At 41.7% G+C, this 24,643-nt stretch overlaps 1 non-coding gene across 1 annotated transcript; it reads left to right on the top strand.

The window, feature by feature from the left end:
• Positions 1-3,518: 3,518 nt before the first annotated feature.
• Positions 3,519-3,624, top strand: LOC145573394 (small nucleolar RNA R71). The gene has a single exon (XR_014097436.1). It is a non-coding gene; the product is annotated as a small nucleolar RNA R71 (small nucleolar RNA).
• Positions 3,625-24,643: the final 21,019 nt, after the last annotated feature.

Genomic DNA, 24,643 nt, shown 5'->3' with positions numbered 1-24,643 from the left:
CCAATGAGGTAGTTCCAAAACTTCTCAAAAGCATGTACCACGGCAAGAAACACTTTCTCCGTTGTGGTGTAGTTCCGTTGAGTTTCATTTAAAGTCTTAGACATGTAATAGATGACATGAAGCTTCTTCTCTATTCTTTGCCCCAACACCCCTCCAATTACAACATCATTAGCATCGCACATAAGTTCAAATGGCAAATCCCATCTTGGTCCTTGTACGATTGGAGTAGAGATCAAAGCCTCCTTTAATTTATTGAAAGCTTGAAGACACTTTTCATAAAAAATAAAGACGACATTCTTTTGAAGAAGAGCATTTAGGGGTCTAGAAATTTGTGAGAAATCCTTGATGAATCTCGTATAGAACCCGGCATGCCCCAAAAAGGATCTTGCTCCTATCACATTGATTGGAGGTGGCAATTTTTCAATAACTTCAATTTTGGCCTTATCAACCTCAATCCCCTTGCTTGAAATCTTGTGACCAAGGATGATTCCCTCTTCAACCATGAAGTAGCATTTCACCCAATTTAGGAGCAAGTTGACCTTCTCACATCTTGCTAAGCATTTGCCCAAATTGGACAAACAATCTTCAAATGAGAGGCCTCCTACCGAGAAATCGTCCATGAACACTTCCATTTCGGCTTCAAGCATGTCTCCAAAGATACTCATCATGCACCTTTGAAAGGTTTCCAGCGCATTACAAAGTCCAAACAACATCCTCCTATATGCAAAAGTACCACATGGACAAGTAAAAGTTGTCTTCTCTTGGTCATCCGGGTTTATGAGGATTTGAAAGAAACCCGAATAACCATCAAGAAAGAAATAATACTTGTGCTTGGTTAGTCTCTCAAGCATTTGATCGATAAAAGAGAGGGGAAAATGATCCTTGTTAGTGGATGCATTTAGACGTCTATAGTCTATGCACATCCTCCAACCGGTCACCGTATTAGTTGAAATGAGATCACCATTCTCATTTTCAAGTACGGTCATTCCTCCCTTTTTAGGGACCACATGAACGGGGGAAACCCATCTAGAACTCGAAATGGGGACGATGATGCCGGCATCAAGGAGTTCGGTGATTTCTTTCTTCATCACCTCCCCTATTTGAGGATTAAGTTTCCTTTGCCTTTCAATGGAAGACTTAGCACCCTCCTCAAGTGTTATATGGTGCATACATAAAGCGGGACTAATACCATTGAGATTATCAATGGTATAGCCTAAAGCACCTTGGTGGTTTCTCAAAGTACCACATAACATTTGAGTTTAACACTCGTTCAAAGAGGAATTCGCAATTACCGGAAAAATTGAATTAGGACCCAACAACACATACCTTAGGTGTGATGGTAGAGGTTTTAACTCTACCATTGGAACACCCTTACCTTCCCTTGCGGTATCTATTTCCAATGCATCATCACTTGTGATTCCCATGCATACTTGCTCAATGCTCTCTTCTGTACTTCCTTTAAGCATTTCTTCATACAATGCCATCTTCTTGCTTTGCTCACCTATCTTTTCCTTGTTTAAAAGGACATTCTCAAGGGCATCGTTAGTAGTGAGAAAGTGCTCATCCATAGAAGTCACAATAGAATCAATAGTATCAATCATCATACAATTATCAAGATTAGAGCTTGGATATTTCATGCTCTCATTCAAATCAAGATCTATCACCTCATCTTCTACTTTTAGTGAAATTTTAGCACTTTTAACATCTATTAAAGCAGCCGAAGTAGCAAGAAAAGGTCTTCCTAGAATTATTGGAATGTTAACATCTTCATCCATCTCTAACACAACAAAATCCACCGGGATTACAAACTTTCCCACCCTTAGAGGAACATCCTCTACCTTACCATATGACATAAGGCTAACACTAGCCCCAAGATCACATAAAGCATTATCAATTTGCATTTTATATATTGCGCAAGGGATAGAAAAGTTATCGGGATCTTTCAATTTCGGTGGCATTTTGTTCATGATAATTGCACTAAAATTCTCGGTGAGATTCACCATTTCCACCAATTCACACTTTCTCCTTCCACTCAAAATGTCTTTTAAAAACCTAGCATAGTTAGACAATTGCTTGATAGCATCGGTAAAAGGAATTGAAAGGTGAAATTGTTTTAATGTTTCAAGAAACTTTTCAAATTGCACATCTAATTTGTTTCTAACAAATTTGTGGGGATATGGTAGTTTTTGCAATTATTTTGTTTCTCTCTCTTTTTCTCTTTTCTCTTGACTCTCTTTTTCTCTTTTCTCTTGACTCTCTTTTTCAAAATCATTTTCTTTCTCACATTCTTTTTCTTTTTCTTTCTCATGATTTTTCTCTTCTTCTTGTTCTAAATCACTCTCAAGGGGAGGCTCACTCGTTCACTTTCTCATTGCTTCTCTTAGGGACACTCTCTGCCAACACCTTCCTACTCCTATTTGATATGGCATTAACGGGCCTCTTGGGATCTAGTCCTTGGGGTGGAAGTTTGGAAGTGCTAGTCCCTTCCTTTAAAGCACTGGCCAATTGAGAAATTTGTGTTTCAAGCATTTTGTTATGGGTCATGATTTCACTAAATTTCTTATCACTAGAGGCCATGAAAGTATTGAACATTTTGGTTTGACTTTCAATCATTTCCTCTAAATTAGACCTACTAGGTGGTGCTTGTGCATAGTAGTTGTCTTGGGGAGCTCTATTACCTCTCACATTTGAATTGGAAGCATTTTGATTAGAAGAACCTCTATTTTTATTGTTGTTCCAATTATTCCTATTATTAGAGTTCCCCCCCTTAGTGATATTGGCCTTGATTCCCATAGTTCCCTTAGTTATTATGGTTATGGTTACCATAACCACCTTGTTGGTTGTAGTTATGTTAGGGATTTTAGTCCCTTTGGTTCCTATTTCCCCATTGGTTTTGGTTATGGTAATCATAATCATTTCCTCTTTGATTATAGGAATTTCCCTCTTGTTCTCTTCGATTAGGTGGTAAGTATCTTTGATTGTCATTCCTAGGTTTATTATCATAAGACAAGGCACTGACTTTTTCATTTTCATTATCATTACCATCTTCATATTGGGGTTGGGGTTGGGAATCATAATTACAAGAAGAGGTATCATGGTCATATGACCCACAATTTTCACAAAATAAGCACTCATGTGGCATGTTATTAGATGTAGAAGGAGAAGAGTTAGAATTCATACCTCTCCCCTTAGATTGGGAGGGATGCTCTTGTTGTGAAGTGGAGGTTTCAAGTTTTTCCTTGATAAATGTCATCTCTTTGCCAAGGTTGGCGATTTGAGACGTTAAATTATTGATGTCGTTGGGGTGATCGACGGAGTAAACCGCACTTCCTCCTTTTCTTAGAGACTCCCTCTCTCCTTCTTGCTAATCCATGTGGTGCCTCACCACATCCTCAATTATTTCAATGACTTGCTCCTCCGTCTTGTTCATGATCGGACCACCCGCTCCCGCATCTAAGCTAGTCTTTCCTTGTAGGCTCAAGCCCCCAAAGAAAATTTGAAGCACTTGGTATGTCAGAATGCCATGATGAGGACACTCCCTTTGATATTCTTTATATCATTCCCATGCCTCATATATGGTTTCACTAGCCTTTTTACAGAAACTTTGGATCAATGCCCTTGCCTCGACCGTTTTAATTTGAGAGTAGAATCTCCCTAATAAGGCCGTGGTGACCTCGTCCCAAGTTCTCAAGGAGTTAGGCCTTACCTCCTTATCAAGCCATTCAAGAGCCCTTCCTATCAAGGAGAAAGGAAATAGCTTTAGTCTCACAAATTCTTGAGTTACCCCATTTACCTTGATCGTGTTGAAATATTTTTCAAACTCGTTCAAGTGTGCAAGAGGGCTTTCATGTTTTGCTCCACTAAATTGCCTCCTTTCAATCAAATTTATCATTACGGGCCGAATTTTGAAATCATTGGCTTGAGTAACGGGCGGAGCAATGCCACTTGAAGCTCTATAAGCTCCCGGAGTTCCCAACTCCTTTAAAGGTCTTTGAGGTGGTGGATCCGCGTCACCCATTTGATCTTGTTGCTCCTCGAAATCGAACTCCCTAGTTGGGGAAGTAGTTAACGGCCTAGAACCGGCTCTCCTTCTCCTCCTATAAGTTTGCTCAATCTCGAGATCGTAAGGCACCAAAATCCTGTTATGAGTTCTGCGCATACACTCTCAACAATTGCTATTAGTAACAAGGCCACAAGTGTAGCAAAAAAGAAACACACTTTATTTTTTTGAATTTTTGTTGTTTTATGGTGAACTAGACTCAAGTGATCAATTAGCAATCAACAACGCCGCTCCCCGGCAACAGCGTCATTTTGATGGGCATTAGAACGGTCGCACATTTACACTCAATCAAACACACTTATAAACAAACATCCTACAAACCAAGCATAATGATAAGTAAGAGTTCGGTCCACAAGGAACGGGATATGGTTGCTAATGATCTTAACACTTAATTTAATTCGAAGTCTATGGTGGATTGGGGTTCGTCAAGAAGACAAACAAACTATGGTTCTAAATCAATGGATTAAAGACACTAGGGAATGGGATCCACTCATCCAAGGCAATTAGGCAAACGGGGAGTAAAATAGACAAGGTATAGCAAGGACTATATGTAAAATCAACCTCATGCAATTAGAAAACAACTCACATTACCAAACTTAGATTCCTCATTAGTTTTGCAATAGAAGATACATAATCAAATTGCAATAAGTAATGACATGCTCAATTCACATTTCCATGTCAAACTAAGCATATCATGCTATCAAGCTCCTAATTCAAGGGTAGCTAATCCTATCATGAAGAACTAACAAGCAATGTCATACAATCAATTTAATTGCAATACAAACATTAATACTTCTCCCACATTTGCATAACTAAACCAAAAGGTTAAGCTTCACCCAACCCCTAGAAAGAAGACTACTCATAACTCATATTAATCAACATGCAAAGAAGTATTAGGGTCCTAGCTATTTCAATAATTGGGGAAAAGTGGTTAACAATTGAATAAACTATCATCAAACAACTAACTATCAAGTACTAAAAGGATTCAAGTAACATGCAAATACCAAATGAAATCAGAAATTAAGTAGAAGAAGGTTGAAGAAATTACTAATTGAAGCTTCAAATGTTGATTACAAAGTGCCAAACCTTGAGAATAATTCTTGAATTTCACTACTATAATGGTTGAATTGATGAAAACTAACCTAAATTATCAAAGAGGAATATTTCAAACTAAGAGGAACTACTAAAAACTAGGCTACTGCTGTCCAAGTTATAAATGAGCTAAAAGGGAAGTATTTATACTCCTCGAAACACATAGGTAAATCCGTCAAAATAAAACGGATTCCCAACGAGGAGCGCTCGCTCCATAATGAGGAGCGCCCGCTCCTGAGTGATGCGCGCCCTCTCCTGCTGGCTTCAGAAGAAGGAAGATTCGAAGCTGCCTAGGAGGAGCGCCCGCTCCTCACAGGGTGCACGTCCGCTCCCCTTCTCCACAGCATATGGCAGAGTTGGTCTTCAATGGGAGGAGCGCTGTCTTCAATGGGAGGAGCGCTCGCTCCAATGAGGGTGCACGCTCGCTCCTCTTTTCTTTAGCGTAAGTAAGATTGTATCGGAGCAGCTAGGAGCGCCCGCTCCAGCTTAGATTCGCGCCGGCTCCTCATAGGTTCAGATTTTGGGCAGAATGTCTTGATTATGGAGGAGTGCCCGCTCCAGGAGAGGTGCACGCCCGCTCCAAGCAGGAGCGGGCTCTCCTTTCTTTGACTTCGAGCCTTGAACATCATTCTATGCCTTGAGTGCTTGTCAAATTGGGATATAATACCTGCAAAACATGGACAAACACATACAAAGAGGGAGCGAGGCCGAGACACAACTTTTTCATTCAAAAACGGGTTAGAAAGAGGGGAAAAGATTGCAAAACCGGGTTTAAATTAACACAATAAGTGGTCAAATAAACCACTTATCAATCACCTTGATACATGAGGAGGACCAGGTTTATATCTAATTGTTTATCAATGGTTAAATTGGTCATTTCCAGTACAAAGTGAAGGCTATTTTTGTAAAATATCTTGCAATTAGCGTTACTGTCGTTAGAAGGGCCATGAACTTCTTCTTCTCCCTCCTCTTTGTTCCATCCCCACCTTCATCTTCTCCATCTTCTTCCTCCCCACCGAAACCACCATTTCTGACATAGACACCAACACCTTCATCTTCCTCGTATCCACCGACACCGATACCACTATTTTTGGCGGCTTAATTGCGAATTTAACGAAAACCTTGATTAAAATAGAGAAATAAAGGGTAAGGTTAATCTATATATGGGTAAGGGATTAGACATGGGAGGAAGAGAAAGCTTCAACAATGGAGGAGGATTATAGAAATCAACAATGGAGGAAGATGTAGAACCAAGCTATTGGCTAACGACGTCAAATTAGTTTTTTGCCAGTTGTGTGTACAATGAAACACGTACTTTTTAAATTGTTAAAGAACAAAAAAACAAGGCAATTTATTTACCATATTGCCATTTGATAAACATATGATGTTATTAAGGTGATAAATATGAATTTTCTCTCTTTTTTTTTTTTTTTTTTTTTTTTTTTTTTTGTTTATCATATGTTATTGTTAAATTGATCACTAATGCCTATAATTATTCTATTATATTCATCCTTATATCACAATACATAAATGATTCACAACACATTTTAAGTTATGTAGTAACAATTCACAATATTTAAAATATTCAATTATCTATGACTTATTATATCATAAGAAGTATTGAAAAAAAATTATTAACAATCTATCTAGCATGTATAAAAAATAATACAAAGTGTATGACTAAAAGAAAGGATCAAATTTTTCATACCCTCTATTTTTACTTCTTTACTAATTTTAACCATAATGATGATAAATTAATACCATTAAGCATTAAAAATTAGTTAAACTTTTTATATGACGACAATTTTTAATTTGTGTATTTCTACCTCGCCACCTAGCACAATGTGAGCTCGCCACGTGTCACTTGAGAAGGCCTCCAAATGGACCTCTCAGGGGCCGACACGTGTCAAGCAGATATACCCTCAGGAATTGGCGGCCTTCAAGGCCAATTTCCGAAGTTGCCGCAAAACGGCGCAGCCCGAATCCCTAGGTCATCAAACCCTAGGGTAGGGCACACTTTTCTAGGACCCTATAAATAGGAAGATTCTCCCATTTATTGGGGCATGTCCTAATCATTACATCATTTATTACTCTCGAAAATAGAGAACACCTGATCTCGGAATCCGAGAAGATATTTACTTTCCTCACGTTTTTACCCCGAACCCGTACTAACTTAACCTTCGGAGACGGACCTCCGAACATCCGGAGCTCCATGGTTTTGCAGGTATAGGCGGCTTCGTTAGATCCAGTCTTCGAGTTGTAACTCTCCCAAGGGACACAAAAACACCCGAAACATTTGGCGCCGTCTATGGGGAGAGTACCTCAAAGATGGTTTCACAAGAACCTATACCGCCTCCTGAGACCAACCGACCTTTGGTTGATGGAGAGGTCTATTTGGACCGTGACTCAAACGACAACTATGAAGTCGAAATTGATGTGGCCCCTGATGGGTCACTCATCTCTAAACGTATCTGTCCCAAAGACAGACAGGAGCCGAACAATGACCAGGCGGGTACAAGTAAACCCCCTGGACAACCATCTGATCAGACGCAGGCAGCAGAATCAGCCCTAGTTACCGGAGACAAGTTTCAAGGGTGAAATCAAGGACTTGATCACCAAAAAGACGGTTGCTCCTAGAATAGAGCAGCCGACCAAAAAACCAGCTTTAGTTGAGAGAGCTAAGTCAGCCAAGGACCGACAGCCTACCCCTCACCCTGCTACGAAGGAGAAGGCTTGGCCCTTGATTGATCTTTCTAATATCCGGACGACAGCAAGAAGAAGAATCAACAGCTGTCTGAGTCGGCATCCACGTCGACTTACCCAGATAGCTTCAAGAATACCTCAGTCTTCTAAGCCGGCTGAGCAGTCCGACTCTTCAGCCTGCTGGTAGTTCGGACACCGATGAGAAGCCGATCTACACTATAGCAGGAAGATTCGCTGGAGGTGGCCCGACCATGCGGGGCTCCAAGGACCATCTGAGGAAGATGGACAATTTTGTTGATGAGGGGCAAGCGTCTGCCACCAGCGCCTTCCCAGAAGTTGTCATCACCAAGAAGGACCGGGGCAAAGTCCGCCGACTGCATGATGACCCTGTGGTCATCGAATGCAAAGTGGCTAACCAACTAGTTGGCCGCATTTTAATTGACATAGGTAGCTCCTCTGACATCATTAGCTACAATTGCCTGTCCAAGTTCAAGTACAAGCTGGACAACATGCATTATGTCTCTCATCCTCTTGTTGGTTTTGGGGGAGGAGTGGTGCACCCAGTCGGACGGATAGATCTCCCTGTTCGACTGGGAGAAAAGGGGAAAGAGCAGCACATGACCATCTGGTGTTTGGTGGTCGAAGAGCTGACCGTCTATAACCTCATTCTTGGCCGACCCACTCTGAACGAGTGTAAGGCCGTCATCATCCCATCTCTCATGCTGCTCAATTATGAAAGGGATAATGGCTCTGTTGGCTCCCTGAATGGAGATCAGAAGAGGACTAGAGAATGTTATCTCTCATACGTCAAACCCGCAGCCGCAGCATCTGGATAGGGGAAGGATCCAATAGACCTTGATGATATCAAGGATAATGATCCGCCCCATCAACTGCAAAGAAAAGAAAAACTGATCAGCTGGTGGTGGTTAAAAAAAGAAAAGCAATAACAATCACTGACCGGGGAACGGTCAGACGACCTCCGTCCCTAGCCGGCTGGTGATCACATTGATATTCCTCTGACGACAGCCGTCTAGAGCGAACTGTTAAGGTAGGGGCGGTTACTTTTGCGAAGTTGGGTGCAGACTTGCCCCATTTACTGAAAAAATTCAAGGACATTTTTGCCTTTAAAGTGGAAGAGATGTTAGGCATCAGCCCGAATCTTACTGTCCACAAACTCACCGTGGATCTAAAAAAGAAGCCCATCCTATGAAAGAAAAGAAATCACGGCGAGGAAAGAAGTCAGGCGACATCTGTCGAAGTTAAAAAGCTGTTAGACGCTGGGTTCATTCGGCCATGTAACTTCCCTGATTAGGTTGCGAATGTTGTGCTTGTGAAAAAGCCGAATGGTACCTGGCGCATGTGTGTTGATTACACTGACTTGAACAGAGCATGTTCGAAGGGTAGTTACCCACTTCCAAAGATTAACAGTCTGGTCGACTCTACAGCCGGACATGCCCTGATGTGTTTTATGGATGCCACTCAGGCTTTTATCAGATTCCCCCATGGAAAAAGGATCAAGAAAAGACGGCATTCGTCACTGATCAAGGGTTATTCTGCTACACCGTGATGCCGTTTAACTTGAAGAATGCGCCTGCTACTTTCCAACAAATGATTAATACAGTCTTCATTAATCAGACTAGGAGGAATGTAGAGGCGTACATTGATGACATAATAGTCAAATCCAAGCAGCAGGCAGAACACCTTGCTGACCTTCAAGAAACATTTACCACACTCAGGTGGCACAAGGTCATGCTCAATCCTAAGAAGTGTGTCTTTGGTGTTAAGTCTGGGAAGTTTCTCAGATTCCTGATTGACTAGAGGGGGATAGAGGCCAACCCTGAAAAAATACAACCGGTCATCGACATGAAGTCACCTCGCACTGTCAAAGAAGTTCAGAAATTAACAGGTTGCCTAGCGGCCCTGGGGAGATTCCTCAGCCAGTCGGGTGACAAGTGCCTTTACTTCTTCCAAGCAATCAGGAAGAAGGCTATGTTTGAATGGGGGGATGATGCTAAGGCGGCCTTCTAAAAATTAAAGCAACATTTGCACTCTTTGCCAAGGCTGGTCAGCCCTCTGCCCAAAGAGACGCTCTACATGTACTTAGCTGTCTCAGATCATGCTCTCAGTGCTGTTCTCCTTGCTGAAAGAGACGGCACCCAGCTCCCGGTCTATTTAATTATCCATGTTCTCAGAAACGTAGAGCTTCGGTACCCCATGGTTGAAAAATTTGGCCTTGCCCTGTATATGGCTGTCAAGATGTTGAAACCCTATTTCCTAGCACATCCGGTAGTGATCTACACTGATCAACCGATTAAGCGGCCAATGACAACCCTAGAGTAATTGGGCCGAATGCTCAAATGGGCTACTGAATTGCAAAGTCTGGAAATCACTTACGAACCAAGGAAGGCAATGAAGGGGCAGGCATTCGCCGACTTTATTGTCGTAATAACAAGGCCGGCTGCGCCAGATAACACCGATCAGGTTTGGAAAGTGTATGTGGACGGGAGCTCCACTATGAACGGTTGTGGTGCAGGGGTTATATATCAGTCTCCTAGGGGAGATAAGTACGAGCATGCACTATGGTTCAAGTTCCAGGCCTCGAATAATGAGGTAGAATACGAAGCCCTGCTAGCCGGCATCCGCATGTGTAAAGCGGCAGGGGCAACTAAAATTGACGCCTGCTCTGACTCTCAGTTGGTTGTTAGCCGATACCATGGTGACTATGAGGCCACCCATCCGGCTATGATCAAATATTTGCAGGCAATCAAAGCTGAGGCCGAGACACTTGAAGAATTCAATCTAAGTTAAGTGCCTCGGTCCGAAAACAATCAGGCGGATGCTCTGTCTAAGCTGGTATCATCCGCCTCAGGTGATATACCTCGATCAGTCTTCTGGGAAGTAATGGAAAAATGAAGCATTGAAGAAGATCCCATTGGAGTACTTGACCGGACCTCTACCTGAATGGATAACATCCGGGCATATTTGCTAGACGGCACGCTGCCAGATTCAGCTCCATAAGCAGCCTCACTGAAAAGGCGTGCGGCCAACTTCAAAATCCGCAAAGGAGAACATTTTAAGAGCGGATTCCTACAACCCCTCTTGAAATGCATCAGCCCCGAAAAGGGGCAGGAGATTCTGGAAGATTTGTATGCGGGCTATTGCGCCTCGCATATAGGCGGCAAGTCTCTAGCAGAAAGGGCCAGATAGCAGGGCTACTTCTGGCCCACCCTTGAGAAGGACGCCATGACATTGGTGAAAAGATGTGATAAATGCCAAAAATTCGGCAAACTTATACATCGTCTGGCCACGGATCTGACGACTATACATAGCCTAATACCATTCGCCAAATGGGGCATGGACATCCTGGGGTCATATACTCCTGCATCAGGCGGACGGCGGTATATCTTTGTTTCCGTGGATTACTTCACCAAATGGGTGGAGGCAGAGGTGGTCAAAAACATTAAGACAAAGGACATCATCTCCTTCATCTGGAAGAACATCATCACCCGGTTTAGGGTGCCTATGTCTATGGTTTTTGATAATGGTCCTTAGTTTGAGACGCCTCATCTCAAGACTTGGTTGGGAGATCAAGGGATCTCACATTGTTTTACATCAGTCGCCCGAACCCAAGCAAACGGCCAGGTTGAAGCCTTCAACAAGTTAATCTCAGACGGCATAAAAAAGAAGATTGAAAGAGCTGGTGGCCTATGGGCGGATGAACTACCACACGTCCTATGGGCCATCAGAACAACAGCAAAAGGGGCAACTGGAGAAACCCCATTTCTCATGGTGTACGGCGTAGAGGACGTCTTGCCCATTGAACACTATGATCCTACCCTTCGAATCAGGCTATATGTTGAAGAGGCAAATTGGGAGGCCATGCGGTTACCATTAGACTCACTTCTAGAGCGCAGAAGCCACGTCGCCTTACACTATGAGATCTACCGTCTGAGAATGACTAAAGCTTACAACAAGAGAGTGCACAAGCAGCACCTAAAGGTTGGGCACTTTGTGATATGGAAAATGGAGGCAGTCGGTAGGGCGAATGAGCAAGGAAAGCTAACCCTTCATTGGGAAGGCCCCTACTGAATCTATGAAGAAGTAAGAGGCGACACCTACCATTTGGAAACACCAGACGTCAGGCAGCTACCCAGATTCTGGAATGTAGACGGCCTAAACTCATGTAACATTTTAAAATTACATCATTGAGAGCCGCCTGCACCATGTACAGATGACCTGAACATTTACATTTGAGGGAGCCGCCTACACAATGTGCAGATGGCCTAATCCTACGTACCGCTTATAAGCTAAGTGTGGAAGACTTAGCGGCTAACCTTCCATTTTTAGCGAGGCCAATGGATGGATATGTTCTAAAAATTACCAGCCCTCTGCTCCAACATGAGTATGACCGTCTACTTCAACATGAGTATGACATTCGGCGACGTCCATCTAGGCGAATTCGTCGAAGAGAGCATCTCCCATTTGGATGGTACATTGCTCTATAAACTAAAAAACAAACGGCCCTATTGACTATCAAGATCAAGATAACGCTCGCAGCTGTTTGACTTAATCTAAATTGAAACCTAAAAAGTCTAAGTTTCCCAATTGTTTTAATACAGGCAGGAAGCGGCTACTATTTCATTTTAAAAAATTTAATATTCATGCGGTACCGCCTGTTACCGCCCTAAGGCTAGGCAGGCGGCCAGATTCATTTACGAATTATAAGATAAGTCTTCGTCCGAAGACTTAACAATTCCTTAAGGCCTATGGCCGGATATTTCAAGCATATACCCGTCTGCTCAAAATGGTCGACTGTCCGCTTGGTTTAGGCCAATCACCATAGTGATTGATTGACTTAGAAACCAATCATACTCTTCTAAGTATCAAAAATTTCTAAGTCAATCAACCCACCTTTTGAAACCAAGCGAACATCCGGCCAGGGGAAAAGACATCCTATATCGCAAGCATAAATTGCATAGTATACAATAAAGCTAAACACTTAGCCTAAATATCTATGCATGGCAAAAAAATTCTAAGGCTTTGAAAATTTTAAAGCAAAAGACATTAATATGATAAAAACCGGTCAGATTGCCGGATGATTCAATAAATAACAAGCTGTCCATACGGACGACTGAAATTGTTAACCGGTACAATTGTCCATTCGACCGCAGAAAAGATATATACCTAAGAGCTTAAGCATCAGGAGGGAAGTTGTTAGTATGGGCAGCGACATTCTCTTTGTGGCCTTTAGCCGGCTGCTCATCAGTCTCTTTATCTTCTTCCTCCTCTTGATCTTAGTCGTCCCAGAGGTCGAGTCCTCTGTGGAGGCGGACACCTCAGCATTGGCTGCCGCTTCATCCTCAGCCTGCTTTTGGAGCTGGGCGTTGAACTCGTCATTTGCCGTGTCAAACTTGGTTTTCCAAGTCTTGAAGTTAGCATCAGGATGGACCGCCTCCCAGGTCATCCGCATGATGGCGTCATAATCCTCCATCATTTGTTTGACCAGAGCTTCCTTCTCTTCCTCATCCCAAGACTTGTATTTCGTCTTGAGTTGGGTCTCCTGGCTTTGTAGAAGGCCCTTCAGTTTGTCCACTTGCCCCTGCAACCGGTCTGCCTTCTTGTCCGCCTCCTTCAGAGGCTCATGCTTGTCCTTGAGGCCCTTGACCTCCGCCTCGAGCTCCGTAATATGCCTCCTCGCTCCGTCCAAATCCTGCTTGACCTGCAGGGTGGCCGACGCTTGGGAATACATCATATCAAGTGTCAGAAGCTCGTTTTGAGCAATCTTAAAATTTGCAGTATCAAGTGAGGAGGCGACCTGAGCTTTCGCAGCCTTTACCTCTTTGGACTTCTCGTTGAACGGCTTTTTAAGACCATTCATGCGCAGCATAGCCTGCATTCGACCAAAAATGGGAAACAATTAGAACCAAGCTGCCAAATGCATTATTCAAAGTCAGCAACATTCTGCAAGTTGTATACCTCGCAAAGAAGCGCCAGAATGACGTCTAGATTGAGGGAGCCGACACCTCTGACGGCCGACTTCTCTTCAGGCTCAAGCGCACTCTACACAATCAATGTTTTGTAAGTATATGTTGTATATCCGGCCGAATGATCGGGTATCTTCGGAGGTCCTAGACGACTGTTTATTAAACTTTACCCTACAAGGATAGGGTAAAGGGTCAAATACTGTTATACCTTCCGTCTTATGCTCGAGGGGAGCCTTGCCCCCACCCCTGCTAGGTCGAAAGCAGTGTGGAGTGGCTTGCCACCCTTCGATCCCCCTTGGGGATCCGGCCTTACGTGGGTCCTACCAAGTGTAGGGTGGGGGTCGTCTCCTATTTCCTTGCCAGGCTTGAAAGCGATGTGCTTTCTAGCCTTGCCAAAAACGTCACCTCCAGCTTTATTCTAAAGCTTGGGGTCCGGCTATATAGAAGGAGAGGCTTTGGACGAGCCGCCTTGCACCGAATAAACAAACTTAGAAAAGCAGGCAGCGCTAAAGCACTTCTATTCAATTATAAGTGGAAAATTCCCTTACCTTGGGAGTCCTGCCCTCTTCAGGCTCCTCATTTCGCCGTTTGCCCAAGAAGGACGAACGGTACTGTGCGGCTGAAAAAGCAGCCGGCTTTTTGGTGGCCGAGAGATTTTCCATGGCTATATCTGCACCAAGAAAATAAGAATTAGAAACAAAACAAGTAAAATCAACTTCAGCAAAGTGATAAAGACCAAACGACCTACTAACTCTTGGCCTCTCTGTACTTAGACCGCAAGCGGCCAAGTATGTTCCGTTAGATAGCCATTCATAACGAGGAATGTAGCCTTAAGGGGTGACCTCTTTCTCCCCCGTTCTTTCATTGGTTCGAACGGCCACAGTGAACAGGCCTCGATCCAATATTTGCTCTTGCGCCTGCCTAGGGACAGACGGCAGAGCCTTCTTTCTAGCAAGGAGAGGAGGGTTCTGGTTCCACCGGTTGTACTTTATGTTGCGTAGGCGGTTGTGGGAGGAGACTATGTAAAACTTCCTCCTCCATTCCTTCCATTTGGACTCCTTCCCAACCGCCATCATATACCCCTTATGGCTGGTAAGGGTGAACCAGCCGCTTCCGCTTGATTAGGGGGCCCTGCTAAGGTAGTGCATGTAAGCGAATGCCTCAAAGCTGGGATCCACCTCCTACATTTCACAGGCGGCAACATAGCCCATGATGTTGACCCAAGAGTTGGGGGCTAGTTGCCTGATACCCAGTTGCTATCCATCTAGGATTCTTTCCACGGCCGAGGGAAGAGGGAAGCGAAGACCAGCTTGAATGGCCGCCTCATAGCAGCCAAAGCATTGGTCATCATAGCTGGCCTTCTCTAGCTAGACGGCTGTGTCCACATCATCCGGCATAGAGAGAAGATAGACATGTCCCATGACATGCTGGGAGATGAATTTCCCAAACTCATCAGTCATTTCGCCCGCCTGCCTTTGGGAACATGCAGATAATAAAGAGCATATTCCAGACGGCGCGAAGCAAACGGCTTTGCCCATCCTTCACCCTTGTTAACTGACAGGGATTCTCTTGCAGAATATAACTTAGAACGCGCATCCTCCGAGTCAATGGAGGCGCTGTCACAAGATGACGATTCAGATTCATCGTCAGAGCTCTCGTCCGAGTTGGGGGTCTGCTGGTTAGTGCCAGAAATGTCCTCCCCTATTTCCTTATCCAACACCGGATCAGTCGACCCGGGAACTCGTTGCTCATCATCAGACTCCTCCAAAATCGAGGAGCCCGGGGTGTTAGTAGCACTAGGCGGGTGTTTATAAACTTCAGTAACAGGCACCCTAATGGAGCCCTCTAAATATACGGTTGAACTTTCCGAATGGTATTAGGTACCATCCGTCCTATACGTCCTACTTGTTTGCTTTGTTCTGGCCATGGTGACCTGCACAGGCATAGACACGGTCGGATTCAGAGAAGTTCGCAAAGGGGAGTCCACGAATGAGCATTCGGCACTCCTAGTTCTAGATTCAGCCGTCCTCGGTGACCGGCTGATTGCTAACCTAGGCCGTGCCAGGTGCGTTTGGGTAACCATTTTCGAAAAAGAAAAGGAAACAAAATAAATAAGAGAAGATCAGACGGTTACCTTACTAAGTGAAGGTACGGGAGACGCTTGGGAAGATCCGGGACGTCTGCTAAACAGGCGGACTGGGTGCCGAGTGCCGGATGCTATCACAGATGAGGACAAAGGTTCTCAAAGTCAAAGATTCTCTCTTAAAGATTTGCGCAAGCGTGTGAATGGAAAGGAGATGTCAACCCCTATTTATAGAAGGGGTGAAAAGTCTAGGGTAAAAACCCTAAATTCTACCCATGGTAAACAAAAAATATGCCAGACTAATGGCTCGCTGACACCTGTCACAGGCGCCACGTGGCATGACACATGACCCCTATGAAGGGCAAATGATTTTGGTATTTCTACCCCGCCACCTGGCACAATGTGAGCTCGCCACGTGTCACCTGATAAGGCCTCTAAATGGACCTCTCAAGGGTCGACACGTGTCAAGCAGATATACCCTTAGGAATTGGCGGCCTTCAAGGCCCAATTCCCAAGGTAGTCGCAAAACGGCGCAGCCCAAATCCCTAGGTCATCAAACCCTAGGGTAGGGCACACTTTTCTAGGACCCTATTAATAGAGAGATTCCCCCATTTATTAGGGCACGTCCTAATCATTACATCATTTATTACTCTTGAAAACATGGAACACATGATCTCGGAATCCGAGAAGATATTTACTTTTCGCACGTTTTTATCCAGAACCCGTACTAACTTAACCTTCGAAGGCGGACCTCCGAACATCCGGAGCTCCGTGGTTTTGCAGGTACAGCCGACTTCGTTGGATCCAGTATTCGAGTTGTAACTCTCCCAAGGGACACAAAAACACCCGAAATAATTTTCATACTATTGAATTAATATATAGATCATTTTAACATTTTTAATTAAAAGTTTTCAACTAATCATTTGTTATAGAAATCTATAAGAGGTATTTACCCAACTCAATATTCGTTCTACAATACTATAATGGAAATTTTGTAAATAACCACCTCCAAAAAACTCTCCTTTGTAAATAACCACCTTATTATATATATATATATATATATATATATATATATATATATTTTTTATTTAACCACCTAACTAAAATATAAACTATGCATATGACTAGCATTTAACAGTTTTGTTAGGAAAACTGTTAAGGGGGGCCCACAAGTTTAAAAGATACCCTAATTCCTTCTTCTAATTTTTGATTCTCTATACTCCCTTCAACTACCCACCATTTTTTTTGAGGGAAAAACTACCCATCATTAATTTCTTTCAATCTACCCACACTAATTCCCAAAATTCAACTCCAAATCTAAACAACAATTCTACAAATTGAACAAGCAATTCTACAAACTAAACAACGATTCCCAAAATTCAACTCCAAAACTAAACTCCAAGGAAAGCGATTTCGAGCAGCAAGGTACATTGTACGAGGAGATTAATTCGGTCAACAAGGTGTAATTAGGTATGTAATTGTTGTTTAATTATGCTGAAATTGAAAATTCAAATTCATTAGTTATAGTGTAATTGCGTTAAGTAGTCGCTAATTTCTGAAATTGAAAGTTAGGGTTCATGTTGAATTGAAATACGGGAAATTGGTAATTACAAACAAGTTGTTTTTTTTGCATTGTAATTATATTGAAAATTGATAGTATTACTATTTGGCTTGAAATTACAAGTTCACTATTGGCTTTCAACACATCTTCCCCTTCAAGAAGTTAAACTTTTAACAGAAGCATACAAAGAGCAGAATTAATTAGAATTCAATTACATTATAGTAGATTGAGCATCCTAATGTATGTTTAGTTGAATTTTGGGAATTAATGTGGGTAGATTGAAGAAATTAATGTTAGGTGGTTGAAGAGAGTACAGAGAATCAAAAATTAGACGAAGGAATTGGGGGTAGCTTTTAAACTTGTGGCCCCCCCCAACAGTTTTCCTAACAAAACTGTTAAATGGTGGTCATATGCACAGTTTATTTTTGGTTAGGTGGTTAAATTAAAAAAAAAAATTATAATAAGGTGGTTATTTACAAAAGAGATTTTTTTTGGAGGTGGTTATTTTCAAAATTTCCTACTATAAATATGAATTTTCTTTCTTTTTTTTTCTTTTTCTTTTTTTTTCTTTTTTTTTTTAAAAAGAAGAGGTATTTACCCAACTTAGTATTCGTTCTACAATACTATATATATGAATTTTTTGTCGAAATTAAATATGAATTTCTAAATGGCCTGGTGATTACATGCATCATAATATCAACCAAGTTCCGCGTGCATAAAGTACCGCTAATCTTTATTACATAAGCCAATGAGGTGAGAGAGCAAGGAGTAATAGTTGGTGTCCAAAATATGAACTACCAACAACACCCCCTTCATTTTTTTAAAAAAATCCTATTTATATACCTTAACAAAATTATAGAAATATTACTATATATTAATCAACCGTTATTGATTAATTTAGGTAATTAATAAAAACATGCAATATTGTCAAACCTTGAGATCAGAAAAGATGATCTTAATTATATTAAGAGAGATGATTAAAAAGATGTACTAATTTGAGTTTCCAACTTATTTTCTATGTAATAGGGGCGAAAGGGGAGAGAGGAGAGAGAGGCCGTGAGATGGGGATTTATTGGGCTTAGGGTTTGTGATCCCGCCTTTTTTTTTTAATGGCAAGCGGTTTGGGGTTGAACCGCTTGCCAACATATCTAATGGCAAGCGGTTCAACCCCAAACCGCGTGTCATTATATATATTGGCAAGCGGTTCGCGCCAAAATCGCTTGCCATTTAATATTGCAGGTTTATTTAAAAAAATGGGTAAATGGCAAGTGGATTTTTAAAACCGCTTGTCATTTGGGGCTTCCCATCACTTATTTTCTACTAGTGTTAAAAGTTAATTTGATGTTGTCAAACATATATGGTTTTGGACTGCAGTTTTAAAAAAGAGAAAATCAGGCTAAGTTATATGGAATTTGGGCTAGGAAAAGTGTTTGGGCTATTGACCTGATTAAAATAACTTATGAAATGACAGAAAGTGGAAATGACAAATATTTCTCAACAAGACTTACGTGTTCCTTCTATCCAATATGCAACTTGGACCAAATGGTGTTGAAATATTTTAGTCATCATTGAGTTTCGGTCAGGGAGACATTTATAGGTGTCTACTCTCTTCCAATAGGCGATGTAGATAAATTTGCAAATCCCGAACTTGTGGAGCCGCCCGTTGGCATACACCCTCAAGGGAGGCTGCCTTGCTAATGTGTCCAAACTCTTAACCATATTACCCTTTTGACACCAAATAAACTTGACCATAGTGGAACATAGAAATTGACCTTAGATTGCGAACTCTTCTTTGCATTATTGTGCCTACATGCCCTATGTGTGTTTATTTCATTAACGATCTTTTTTTATCTATGGTGGTTTATTTTATGACTAACGAATGCCAGTGGACCGTACTCACTTAGTGATTAGCGCAAACTCTAAAACTGACAAAAACTAGAAAAATGCACAAAATAGAACCTAGAGCTGATTACCGTGCCACGGCAGTAACGCCGCGTCACGACATTCAGCACCGTATCACAGTAGTCAGCACCGTGTCATGGCAGTCTGCACCGTGTCACGGCAGTCTGCACCGTGTCACGGCAGTCTGCACCGTGTCACGGCAGTCAGGGTTTAATCTAGTCAGCTCATTTTTTAGTCTTCCGTGCTAATTGAGTCCTTGCGTTAGTGATTTTGGTTACTGTTTACATGGCTAGCCATGCGATCATACCACGAGTCTTATAAAATCACTTATTCACTCACGAGTCAAGTATAATCTACAAACTTTCTTTATTTTTCGACTCAAGTCGTGCACCATGTCGTTTATGATCGTATAGTAGGTTCATGCACTTCCTTGTTTCTGTCATAAAAAATGAGTGGAGTTTGTCTTACCTGTTTTCAAATGTCTATCCTTCCTTCTTCATTTCCCGATTTCAATCAGTGCGTCAAGCCATTAAGTGAATTTATTTTATTTCACAGTAGTTGGTCAAGGAGCAAGGGTAGATTGGTACGGTTCGAGTCATTACCGCAAAAACCTCTTAGACCTAAGAGGCATTCAAAGAAAAATTTTCCATCTCCATACCACTTATCACTTTCAAACTACTTTCAGTTCGTTCCAATGGCCACTAAGGAAGATATTGAGAGCATCAACAAATCCATCGAGACACTGTCTGCCATGATGCAAATCCTTACCACTAGGGTCACTACCATGGAACAAAACAACGTCACTGTTGCTACCCTTGACAAATTGAAAGAACAGATGATCAAGATTTATGAGGATTTCACCTATGTGGAACAACCTCCCACTCCTTTAGATATGAAGGACAGGCTCCCTGAAAAGTTCTCCACTGCTGATATTCCAAAGTTCAAGCCTATTGACAATCCAATATTCCATTTGAAGGCGTTCTCTATAACCATGGCTCTCAAGGGATTGGACGTAACACTCTTCCCTATGGTGTTCCCTTTCTCCTTAAAGCATGCTTGCCAACAATGGTTTTATTCCCTAGATGCCAAGCATATTGCAACTTGGCAAGATGTCATCGACAGTTTCATGAATCGTTACAAGTGTAACTTTCAAACCAAAACTTCTGAACGTGAACTGTCCATTCTCAAACAGAAAGAGAATGAAGGCTTCACTGCTTATCTGAACAGGTGGAGGGAAACAGCTGCACTCTTGGTAGATTCTCCCAAAGAAAGAGAGATGGTTTGCCTCTTCATCTAAAATCTGACTCACAAGTATGGGAACATCTCAAATTTCTTCCACTAAACATTTTCGAAGCTGTATACGACATTGACATCAATATTGAGGACAAGCTAATAAAGACGGCTGGTAATAACAATAATAACACTTGGAAAAACAATAAGAACGACCTTCCTTCTTCTTCGTCTTCTAAGCACAAAAATACTACCAACAATATAAGCCAAGTCTATCTCAATGAAGTGTTAGCTCTTGATGCTCCATTGCCCAAGAAAAGGAGAACTTACACTCCTTTAGGAATGACTTATGATGCGGCCTTTGATCACCTTTAAGGTCAAGGCTTGATCACACCTATTGGGCCATTTCCAGAGCCAAATCCTGAAGAAAGGAGCGCCAAGTGGAATCCCAATTCCCACTGCAAGTTCCATTAAGAAAGAGGCCACACTACCGAGCAATGTTAGAATTTAAAGGACGTTATTCAAGATCTTGTTGATGCAAACAAACTTCCTGTCCCTCTAGGAGGCAAGAAGTAATGAAGACAAGGCACACGACGGGTCAATCAGGCAAGATTTCATGATTCTTTATTTCCATTCCCTTCTTATGTCTAGCATAGGTTTTTCTTCGTAGACTCTATAGTGTTTATGTGTTTGTTTATTCACCATTCCCATCAATAAAATGAGCATATTTCCTTTACATCTCGATCATAGCATTTTTCATTCACTCATTCAAAAAAAAAAAAAAACAATTGCCGAACCAAACACAAGGTACATCAATGACTTGAGGTACCTTTGCAACTCATTCATTCCCTATTAACCATTCAATCACATGTCCATTCATTCGTCAACCACTTTGAGCCTCGTCTAATGATTGACCTTATTTATTCAACTCACATTCACCTAACCCTAGGATGGGAAGGTGTGCAATTTGTGTAACATTCAGAAAGCAAGTTCAAATGAAAAAAAAGAATAAGAAAATAAAAAACAATGTCTAAAGGCAAGTGTTCCAATGTCTTGGATATGAACATGTCTCGAATTGCGTCTCTCATCGAGTGCTTGGTACCGTGCCTGAGAAACATGAATTCTAAGTGAGTAATGGACCGCATGATTTGAGATTACCTACATTGATTTAAAAGAATGAAAAAAAAGAAAAGAAATTCAAAATAGAAAAAAATATATGAAAAATAAAACTTACAAGTCCAAATTTTCAAATACACAATTGCATATTCTTGGGGCTTCTCTCGAACCTTGAGCTTTTAACCCCTTTCTTCCTTAAACCATTAGCTTAACCACATTAAAACCCTTGAAAGACCTCTTTGAGGTGTACATACACATGTGTAAAGTTTGGTTAGAGCTACGTTGGGCCTGATTCCTAACGGATACGTAGGCAGTCTCGCATCGAGGTGTGGCCATATTCATATTCATATCCACACATGATCGAGTCATTTCCAATGCTTATCCTTACCCATATAGAGCTAGACTTGGGGGCTTGAACCCACATCAGTTAGCTTACCCAACCTAAAGAGTCACCATCTCGACTCTTCTCACACCTCTTTCCATCACCATAACCTTTGTAGCCCTACCTTAGTACCACTTTCACACACTTCTTTCACACATACATGGCCATATATCATCATCCTTCTCTTAGGAACCCTTTATCATGAAATCTTGTTTCAACACTATGCATGTTTCATCATCGTTCAAGACAATATCCAAAGAGACATTGTATACTTATTTAGCTTTCAAACCTAAGCAATATTCATTGTTTCATGCATCGCATATCGTGCTTATCTCCTTGACCTAAGTAACATTCATTATGCAACACTCATCAATCACTTCATCTATATACGTGCTTAGCTTCCAGACCTAAGTGACGTTCAAGATTTTCTTTACACGACGCATATGATGCCTAGCTCCATGACCTATGTTCATTCATCTATCATGTAACATGATGTAATTGTCCTTAGCCTCCCGGTCTAAGGACATGCATCATGCATACATTATCTTCAACAAAAGTAATTCAATTCGACAAATATTCTTCAGATTTACCTGCTTTTCTCTATTTTCTCAACAAGGAAGTTTAAAACTTCTTCCCTACTTCATGTCTTTTCTTTTAGGGAAGTTCAAGAACTTTTTCAAAATTTTCATCGAGGGAAGTTTAAATAGAAAACTTCATTTTTCACGTTTTTCTTTTTCGAGAGAAAGTCGGTACCCTCCACTCATGACAAAAATGAAATTTTTTTTTTGCTTTTTGCATTTTCGGTTGCTTGTGTCTGTGCACACACTCACTCAATACACATACAACCATAAGTCATACACATGTCATGTCGTGTCAAGTCAAGCTTGGTCAAGTCAGTTGGTCAAGTCAATCACAGTATATGCGAGTCTCTTGACAGATTTCATTTTGCAGGTCTCATCTACATCCCACGTTCGGGGACAAGAGAACCATCTACAACCCACGTTCGGGGACAAGCGAACCATCTACAACCCACGTTCGGGGACAAGCGAACCATCTACAACCCATGTTGGTGACAAGTGAACCATCTACATCCCACATTCTGGGACAAGCGAACCATCTACAGCCCACGTTCATGGATAAGCAAACCATTTACAGTCCACGTTCGGGGATAAGCGAACCATCTACACCCCACGTTCGGGGATAAGCGAACCATCTACACCCCATGTTTGGGGACAAGCGAACCATCTTTGGCCCACATTTGGGGACAATCGAACAATTATCATTTTTCAAACATTAGTGATCATCTCCCAAAGTGAAGAAGATTCACGGTGCAAGGTTCTCGATACACAAAGACTTGCAATCTCATCACTGATACACTGGTGTCAAATACGCATTCTATCCCTTTACTCTTTTATCTGTGGAACTAACATTTTTCTGCAGGTATCAGCGTATAAAGAGTGGTTTAGGATCGCAGAACGTCTTAAATCATTCTCCGTCCTTATCGACTACTTTGACTATTGTTTTGAAATTGACGTTTCTACAAACTCAGTCAAAGTTGGGGCTTCTATAGACACCTAAAAATGTCTCCCCAAAACTAAACTCAATGATGAACAACCTTTCACCGCCGTTATTGGTTGGGTTGACTATTTAATATTTGGAGTTCTTAAATCCATTTTCAATCCAATACATTTAATAAACCAACCCAATTCTTAGCGCATTTCCCCAAGCCATGACTTACTTTCCACTTTTCATGTCCATACCACAAAACCTAGAGAAACTGATTTTGTGGCCCTATAATTTTGATCCAATTATTATTTGGTTATATAGGCCTTTCAATAATATTTCCAACGATATGTCATCATCCCAATTCCGATTTAAAACGAAGAAGATATGAGCAAAATACTAAACTCGGTCCAAACCGACACCCTTTCACTAAAACGATCATATCTTAAAATCGACAAATGGTTTTGACCTGATTTTAATTGAGTTAAAAAGTAGACTTGATAATATTTCCAACGATATATTATATGCCTTATTCCAAGTTACGGATCAAAAGTTATCATAGTTTTAAAAACGCGTGAAAAACTGAAATTACCGCGCAACTGCTTAAACACCGCGTCACGGTACAAGCTGACATGTCACGGTGCTTTCCCGTGTCTATTCAGCGTTTTTTCTCACGTGCTAAAATGAATTTGGACGCATTTTTGGCAGAATTTTACACCGCGACACGGTGTGCTATATCGTGCCATGGTGGACAGCATCGTGTCACGGTGCCCAATTAGGGTTTTTTCGCGGCTGTTATTATCTCTTCTAGGGTTTTGTGGAATCCTCTATTCATTTCCTCTATAAATACCCCCTTCATTTCTACAGTTCGAGAAACCCAAAATCATTATTCTTTCTCCCTCTACACCAACAATCATTCTCTTCTTTCTCTCTCTCTTGCTTTATCCTAAACCCTAGCCACCCTATTCTCTCACCATACACCCCTTAGGCACTCCAAGGAGTCCATACTTGACCCGAGGTTCCGTCC

The sequence above is a fragment of the Chenopodium album genome, chromosome 12 (assembly GCF_948465745.1).
Source record: "Chenopodium album chromosome 12, dcCheAlbu1.1, whole genome shotgun sequence".
Taxonomy (NCBI): domain Eukaryota; kingdom Viridiplantae; phylum Streptophyta; class Magnoliopsida; order Caryophyllales; family Amaranthaceae; genus Chenopodium; species Chenopodium album.
The sequence above is the reverse complement of the archived record's forward strand: the minus strand, read 5'-3'. Positions and strand labels throughout refer to the sequence as shown.